The sequence below is a fragment of the Triticum dicoccoides genome, chromosome 7A (assembly GCF_002162155.2).
Source record: "Triticum dicoccoides isolate Atlit2015 ecotype Zavitan chromosome 7A, WEW_v2.0, whole genome shotgun sequence".
Lineage (NCBI taxonomy): Eukaryota > Viridiplantae > Streptophyta > Magnoliopsida > Poales > Poaceae > Triticum > Triticum dicoccoides.
The window spans coordinates 418,517,301-418,526,499 of NC_041392.1; the positions used below are offsets into that span (position 1 = coordinate 418,517,301).

A 9,199-nucleotide genomic window follows, 5' to 3' on the forward strand; every position below is an offset into this window, starting at 1 on the left:
TAGTGGAAGCGATCGGGCGCGCCTGTCGCAGCATCGCCATGGCCGTCGAAGGCTCGAAGCACACCGTCACAACATCATCGACGCAGCCGACTGCCGTCGCAGCATCGTCAAAGCAATCTGGCGACCGTTGCAGCATCGCGATGGCTGTCGAAGCACACCGCTGCGCCATGTCGCTCCATTGTGGACTGTCATTTAGCCTCCAAAGTTTGCATGCTACTGCCATCCACTTGCTAGAAATAAAATACACCACTTCTGCTGGCATGCCATTACAAGCCGTATACGTACATGGCTGGAAGTCGCCACGCCTCGCCTAATAATGCAAGTACAACTGCTGAGATGTTGTTGTTGTGAGCACGACGCTGCGTGCATGCGAACGCACGAGTACGGCTGTGAGGCGTGAAAGAAAATGACTGCAAACGGTTAGGGGCCGACGGGCTTTGCGGGGGGAGCATGCACGTGTAAATCGGACGGACGCGGTGCTTTACATCGGACGGTTGCAAAGGCGACTTACAAAACGGGATCCATTGCCCGACTTACGCCTAGCATCGCCCAAAGATTTAAGAGGTCGTTTGGTACACATCATTTCGGGCGAATTTGGTGGAATTCATTTGCGAATTCCGGTTTCAACTTGTTTGGCTGCCACACATTGACCATTGGAATTGAATTGTCGTTTTCACCCAAATCCCTGCCTCCTCCCCGTCATTCCTGTGGATTTGCCAGCTCTCCTCCTCCCCGACACCACTCTCCCTCCCCAATCCTGCTCCTCCCCATCCATGGCGCTCCGATTCGCCGCCACCAGCGAGCCCTCCCTCCTCCGCCGATCCCTCTTCTTCATTTCTTATCCTTTCCCATCTCCTATTCCTCACCTCCCCCTTCAATCCCCCGACCCCCAGTTGCTCCGCCCCGTGCTCCGTCCTGCTGCCGGGAGCAGCGTCCGATGACCACAGTTGCCCCGCCCGGACCTCCGTCCTGCTGCCGGGAGCAGCGGCCGGTGACCCCCAGTTGCCCCGCCCGCAGTCCCTGGTAGGTCTCTTCCTCCACCTCTTCTCTCTCCCCCCTCCCACACACGCACTTCTCTTTTCTTGAACCCTAACCTCACTAAATCATCAGATTTAGTACCGGATCGACCTCAAGCACACGGGATCTGGACACCTCCAGAGGAGATTGACATCTTGACCATCTCTGCACCTTATCCCTGTTGAGGGCAAATTTTTGGCAAGGTTCGTCTAACTAAGCTTTTACATTTGTACCAATGGAAATCTCTGTTCCAAGTTAATTAGCTCCTGATGCATACCCCATTGTCGTGTACTCCCTGTTAAGAAAGAGATGATGCTCGTGTACTTGTAATTGCTGCCGTATTTGGGAGAGCAAGACGTGCCATTCCATTCCAAGTAGCAGAACATAGAGCCAGTTGTACTTGCTAGTAATAGTGCATCTCTGGCTGGCTCTTGCCGCAAGTTGATTAGGATTTGCAGAAATTGGATCTTTGATAGGAACTTTAAAAGATGCAAATATGGCAGGTTTTAGACGTAATGGTTTGATTACGTTCTGCTGCTCTTTGTAATGCAGCTATGTTTTAGCCTTTTAGGACAAATATTGCCAAAGATGGGAAAGGTTGCTCTGTTTTCATTTTAGACTCTAAAAAGCGCGCAAGAGCTCTGGAGAGGGTGTGTTATCAGTTCTTACAAAAGTCAGATTCACCATATTTTGCATTCATTATTCAGGTCTGCTGCTAGCTCAATAAGTTTAGGAATAGATTGATCTGTTGTGGTTTTTGTAGCCTCTTATAGAAAACATTAGCAGACTGCTACGTTGGCCGGTGCTAATTAATTAGTATGTGGGTTAACTTTCAGGTTGAAATATTTAGTCGAGTTGCCTATATGCATATTGGTTGTTGGTCCATCCGGTTGCACTTTTCAGAAATTAAGCTCCTATATAACCACATATACACTAAGCTGGGTATGCATAGCATCATCATCATATGCATAGCAGTGCAGTGCGCACACTGCACACACACTCCCTGTCTCGTTAAACCACATGCATATAACCATCTTATTTGTCCAACATGAATCGGCTCTAACAAGATGGTTTTTTTTTTCAATTTTCATTTACTTCTCAATATAGATGTCGGACTTGCACGTTAACATCATTGCATCATGATGAGAGGAGGAAGAAAAGAAAGAGGGCAGCAGCTGGATTTTTTGTGTCGGTTGTCGTGATAGTTCAACACACCTATTGTCGGAGGAGGATTAGAGAGCTTGATGATTTCAGCGAGGATGAGACGGAGATTAAGATTAGAAAGAATATGCTTAAATAAATTTATCAAGGTTCTAATAAGTACTGTTATGATAGTTTGCGCCTAACTACATGGTCCTTTGTGGACCTATGCGCTATCTTGCGTGAAAGATGTGGTTTGTGCGACACTTTTGTGTATCAGTCGAAGAATCAGTCACAATCTTTTTGCGAGAAATATTTTGTTTGCTGGAGGTAATTAGAGGGAGAGAATGAGATATAGGTAAAAAAACACATTTGCCCTTCCTTGCGTCGTCTCCTCCGAGGCGACCCGGGGGCCCCAAAACCTAGCGCCGCCAGGCTCGGCCAGCAGCTACTCCTCGTCAGGTGGCGGGCGCTTGAGGTGGGGGATGTTCGATCCCCTCTCGGTTGCGTGGCTCGGTGGATCCAGGCAGCTCGACAGGTGTCCATCCGGCAATGGTGATATTGTGTGACTTCTTGTGTGACAACGTTGGCGGCTTCGGGCGAAGTTGGGCTGCTGTTGAGCTTTGGTAGTCGGTCTCATCCGGCGGGTTCGAGGGGTTGCCGTGCCTCGCTTGTCTTCCTTGCGGAGGTGTGATGATGATGACACTAGATTGCAACCTCGACGGTGCTTTTCTCCTTGACGGTGTGTGTGTGTTCTTGTGTGGGTTGCCAGGTCGTCATGTGTGCCTTATGTTTTGCGGGCGTGTTATGATGGTTTTCGCCCGGTTTTTCGTTGATTAACTGGGCAACTCTCTTCGACCTTTTTTTAATGAATCGGGCCCTAAGGGACTGCATCTTGAAAAAAAAAACACGAGAGGTGGGAATAGATTACTTGTGCTGATGCCTTGTATTTTTTTACTCCATATATGCACTACTTGAAGGTAGTTTTGTTGATCTAGGTGGATTATGTCTTATTCTACAAAAGAAAATATATAGCTTTCTGAAATGTGATGACTTGCAATACTGCCTATAAATAAATTAAGATGGAGTTTTAGAAGCTTCACATTTTATAAATACTTCAGTAAGTTTGCTTCTCGTCATATTTGCAGGACAACAAAGAAGCCACATGTTCAAGTCTCTTCAAGTCTTACTTGAGTGATCGTGATGCAAGTTTAAGCCTCTTCAAGTCTTACTAGAGTGGTTCTGATGCAAGTTCAAGCTTCTTCAAGTCTTACTAGAGTGGTCCTTATGTAAAAGTTCAAGCCTCTTGAATGCAAATATTTATTTTTTATGGTTCTAATGCATTTGTGATGGCACACTGTAGTCTTTCGTGTTCCTTCTTAACACAAGCTATTGGAAGAAAATGGTTGAAACTGATGTTGTTCAGATCCTTTTGATCTTGATCATTGAAAATGCACAATGTGTTGAATGTACAGACTAAGATGTGCATGCTGATTATTTGTAATTTAAACCATATGGACGGGTGAATCCACATTGAAGATGCCCTAGCCACACGATATTCCTGAGTCGCCCGACGATCGACACTTGCCATCTTCGGTCGCCTCGAATAAACAAAGCCCGGCGCCACATCACGGCCTACACGGCGATAAGATGCAGACGGGTACACGAGCCGGGCACAGCGGGTAAACGGAATGGAGCTCCTTTTCCTCGCCTTGCTTCCAGGCCTCCCGCGTAGTCATGCGGGGCCCACTGCCCATGCGCTTTTCTACTACAGCCGCAAGTTCAAAAGCATCCGTCTCAACCACCAATGCAACCCGTACGGCTCGGGGCCACCCAACCCCGCATCGCCGCATGAAGGGAGGCGTGGAGAATCTGGGTCGTCCGCTGAGTCCGGCCTTCGTCAGCCACGAGTTGCCCTGCCAACATCGGACGGTTGTGACAGGGGGGATGCACAGCATCGACGGCTCAGATTGTGGGCGAGCATCGGTGGAGCGCGCGAGACCACACGTTTTGGGGTGCCCTGGGAAAAGCGTGGGGTTAGCGAATAGGTTTTAGCCAGGTGGCCTTTAGTGTGGGCCCGTGGAGCGAGGCCACTTTGGGTCATTTCCCACCGCAAATATTCAGCTATTGGTATTGACTGCCCTTTTGTGTTTTTGCCTTCGGGCCCTTGAAAGAGTGTGTTTTGAGTCCCAACCACAAATTACTATTGCAGCCCATGGGTAGTACAGACGCTCACTTATCCTACAAGAGGCTAGAATCACCGAGTACAAATACAAATGCTAAATATCTACGCCACTATATAACATATGAATAATTTTGAATGAAGACAATCTGACCATCATAGATGACAAATCTGAGTACTATTAGTCATTAGATATCATCTTTACTTCACTGGATTCTACCTGATAGAATCTAGAAGATTCCATTGTTGAGCATGAAAATGCACGAATCTTCAAACACAAGCACCAGTCCTTTGCTCTCGAACAGTGACGAATCTAGAACTGGACCAACATGGGGACAACATTGCAATGGGTAGCATTTTTGTCAAAAAATATTACAAATAGTTAATAAAGTATTGAATATACATGTGAATGCATTAGTAAAGAAAGTTCAGCAAATTGTTTATGGGGGCCATGGCCCCCACGCCCCCACCCCTAGATCTGCCACTGCTCTGGAACATTCCACACATTAATTATCCAAACAAGCATTCCAAATGAATTACCGATCTTTCTTATTCACGATTTACAATGCACAATATGTACAAAGCTCAAAATACAAGCACCTCATCTTTGTTTTAGAATCTCCCATGCATTAATTATCCAAATTGTTTTATTCTAAGTGAATTACCATTCTATTCACAATATGCACAAACCTCAAAACACGAGCATTTTTTTGTTCTAGAATATCCCATACTTTCATTATCCGGACTTCTTTTCTTCTAAATGAACTATCATCCCTTTTCAACTTTGTGGTTTATAATACACATCATCCATACACTTGTCATTTTTTTCTAGGCTCTTCCATACCTTAATGTCGCAAGTTTTTTCTTCATTTGACAAAAATTGTTGCTCACTTTTACTTCACGATATTTTTGTTCAAGGCCTATCATAACAGGTACATAAATTACATTTATCTTTGAAAATGCAAAACTAGCTACTCAAAATTGCGGTACGAGATACCTAAAGATAAATGTGTCCGATCACAAGAGTTTCATGTAGTATTATGACATGCGGTCTTCGAATATTTTGTAATTATAATCTGATTTTTGATAGGATGAAATATGTGAATTAAGTCTACATCCACGTCATGGATTAATGACTCAAAACTTACATACTTACCTTCTATAATGTGTCATGACAATCTTAACTCATACGTTGGTATCTAAGCAATGTGCAATGCACCGTGCACCTTACTAATAAATAAAGTGTAGGTTGATGAGTCATTCTGTGTGGTTGGACTACTCGATTTTTCATGATTTTTTTCAACATTATCTTCTCTGCATTAATGAACGTAGAGACCAATGAATTACACCTATGTCAGATACATAATCAAACACTAGGAAACCACTATCACACTAGAAGTTCTTTTCTAAAAATTATGACTACGATGCGTACTAAATGCACCTATTATATTCATGGCATAAGTAAATTTAAATACATTAAAGAAATCATCCAATGGCTAGATGGTTAGGAAGGTGGTGGTACCTCTGATTCATCAAGGATAAAACTCCAGGTTTAAAACTTTGGTATCTCATTAATGTGTTTTATTTTTTTCAATGAGGGATGATGTCCCGTCAATAGCAAGGCATAAAACAAAATTTAAATACTATAGACCATTAAAGCTATCACTGTTATAAATTATGGGGTCTCTAGGCACGAGAGGCATAGAGTAAACTAGCCTATCCTGCGCGGCGGTACGCCACGTCTGTCGATACGGTGTTGTTATATTGATTATGGTTTGATTAGCTTAAACCTCTCTTCTCTCTTGGTGGACACACACTTACGGTTACGGGCAACAAATGCTCTTTTCCCTTTCTTAGCAATCATACTTATTTTTGCATACATGGGGTAAGCGCGACACAGGTCGCGCATTGTTGGCGTGTTACATTGAGATTTGTGTGTGGTAGAGAAAGGGTTATGTGTTGATCATTTTGTTGTTTGATTGGTTAGGTCAGACTTCTTTTCTTCTAAATGAACTACTATCCCTTTTCAACTTTGTGGTTTATAATACACATCATCCATACACTTGTCATTTTTTCTAGGCTCCATACCTTAATGTCGCAAGTTTTTTCTTCTTTTGAAAAAATTGTCGCTCACTTTTACTTTACGGTATTTTTGTTCAAGGCCTATCATAACAACCACATAAATTACATTTATCTTTGAAAATGCAATACTAGTTACTCAAAAATGCGGTACGAGATACCTAAAGACAAATGTGTACGATCACAAGAGTTTCATGTAGTATTATGGCATGCGGTCTTTGAATACTTTGTAATTATAATTTGATTTTCAATAGGATGAAATATGTTAATTAAATCTATGTCCATGTCATGGATAAATGACTCAAAACTTACATACTTACCTTTTATAATGTGTCATGACGATCTTAATTCATACTTTGGTTATCTAAGCAATGCGGAATGCACGTGTACCTCTCTAATAAATAAAGTGTAGGTTGATGAGTCATTTTGTATGGTTGGAAAATTTAACTACTCGATTTTTTATGATTTTTTCAACATTATCTTCTCCGCATTAATGAACGTAGAGACCAATGAATTACACCTATGTCAGATACATACTCAAACACTAGGAAACCACTATCACACTGGAAGTTCTTTTCTAAAAAATTATGACTACGATGCGTAATTAACTAGACGCACCTATTATACTCATGGCATAGGTAAATTTAAATACAGTAAAGAAATCAACTGATGGCTAGATGCTTAGGAAGGTGGTGGTATCTCTAGTCCCACCAAGGATAAAACTCTAGGTTTAAAACTTTGGTATCCCATTAATGCATTTTATTTTTTCAATGAGGGATGATATCCCATTAATAGCAAGGCATAGAACAAAATTTAAATACTATAGACCATTAAAGTTATCACTGTTATAAATTATGAGGTCTGTAGGCACGAGAGGCATAGAGTAAATATGAACATTTTCCTACTTCCCTTATGTGATAAGGAAGATCACCAACCAGTTTCTTTCATGAAAGACACAATAAGTTGTAAACAAAGAAGTGCACTAGCTGGTGAATGTTATGCATTTATAAATATAAAACCCGAATGAATCATCCCCATGTGCACTCCATTGTCCATCTTGCATGCATGCAGAAAAATACAAAATATGATGTAGACGTAGATTTTTTTCATATTCTGAAAATTCAAAATATTTTTTAGCTTAAATGTTGGTTGATTCAAAATCATGTTCAATGATAAATCATTAAATCCATCGTAAGGAGACCTTTGAAACTATATCACATGCTGGTATATTCTGACAATTTTTTTCAGGTTGGAAGTTATCACTCGATACTATAAGAGTTACCAATATTGTTCATATGACATTATTGGTAAAAAAATACATGGGGTATCGGACAACTCATTGATTATTATTGATTCCAAAACTAGACCTCTCCGCAGCCACCCATGTAACAACATCACTTATATAGTTGTGACTGCGATCTAACATACTTGATAATTGTAGCATGTGCAACTAGTAGATATAGTTGCCTCATGTTGGTAGCTATCACATGGGCGGCTAGGTAAGTAGATAACTGACATGTTGGTAACTATTGCATGGCAACCGACACTATAGTTATCTAATGTTGGAAACTTTAGCATGGACATCTTCATAACTTTAGCACGTGCAGCGTGATAAATTCAACATGAGCAGCCTGGTAACCTTAGCATCATCAGCTTGGCAACTATATCATGAACAACCTAATAACTATAGCATTATCATCCTAGTAACTTCAGCATTAGTAGCCTCGTAAATAGAGGATAAGTAGTCTGATAACTTCATAACGGTAACTACATAATAGCCATGTTTATAACTATAGCATGAGTCCTGGTAACTTTAAATTAGTTGTCTGGTATCTATAACGTGAGCAATCTGATAACTTTAGCATTAGCAACCTAATAACTATAGTATGAACAACCCGACAACTTCACAATTGCTATGTTGATAAGACAGTAACTACATACTAACAAGGTCGATAACTATAGCTTTAGCAGTATGGTAACTATGATAGGAGCAGCCTACTAAGTATAGCGTGAGTAGCCTGATAAGTTTAGCATAGGAATCTTTGTAACTTTATAATGAGCAACATGGTGCATACCAGGGGCGGAGCTTCATTAGTGTGACGCCCGGATAATTAGGCTATAGAAAAACTCTGCTAATGATGCCACGTCACCTCCGTTTCTGTTACTAATCCCTCGTTAGTTCAAAAACCGATTCAACATTCAAATTCCAAATATGGCATACAACAAAAGTTTTCAAATAATAAAACAAAATTGTTCGGTTTGTCCCAAATAATTCATAAGCAATATTGGTGGATAAACCAAGTCCTTATAAAAAGTTTAAATGCACTTAACTAAATAAAACGGTAGCAAAACAATTAATTTGGTGCTTTTAAATTAGTAAACAAATGTTAAACTAGTTGATGTAGTCACCAAACTAGTTAAGGTCGTGGGTTATTCAGAGACATTAATTTAGGAGCTATTGTCATATTTTAGAAAACTAAAGAAATTAAAAGTAAAATAAAATAGAAAAGGAAAAATAATAAAAAAAGGAAAATGCAAAACAGAAATAGAAAATAAAATAAGAGGCAACTCCCCCTCTCTGGGCCACGACCCAGCTGGCCTCTGGGCCAATCAGGCCGCCAGGCCAGCCCACGCCCCCCACTCTCTCTGGCCTACAAGGCCACTCCCCCTCGAACCCTAACCGCACCCACGACCCCCACTCCACCTCACTCGCCCCACTCCCTCCCCTGATTCCCCTGGATCGGGATCGATCCCCTCTCTTCCCTCGTCTCCCCCCAGCGC

General features: G+C 41.8%; 1 long non-coding RNA gene across 2 annotated transcripts; it reads left to right on the top strand.

The window, feature by feature from the left end:
- Positions 1–585: 585 nt before the first annotated feature.
- Positions 586–3,582, top strand: LOC119332626. 2 transcript variants are annotated; one of them, XR_005161062.1, is made up of 3 exons: positions 586–1,023; positions 1,111–1,220; positions 2,125–2,470. It is a non-coding gene; the product is annotated as an uncharacterized LOC119332626 (long non-coding RNA). The 2 variants fall into 2 exon arrangements; XR_005161061.1 differs by lacking the exon at positions 2,125–2,470 and adding an exon at positions 3,306–3,582 and having other exon boundaries at positions 589–1,023.
- Positions 3,583–9,199: the final 5,617 nt, after the last annotated feature.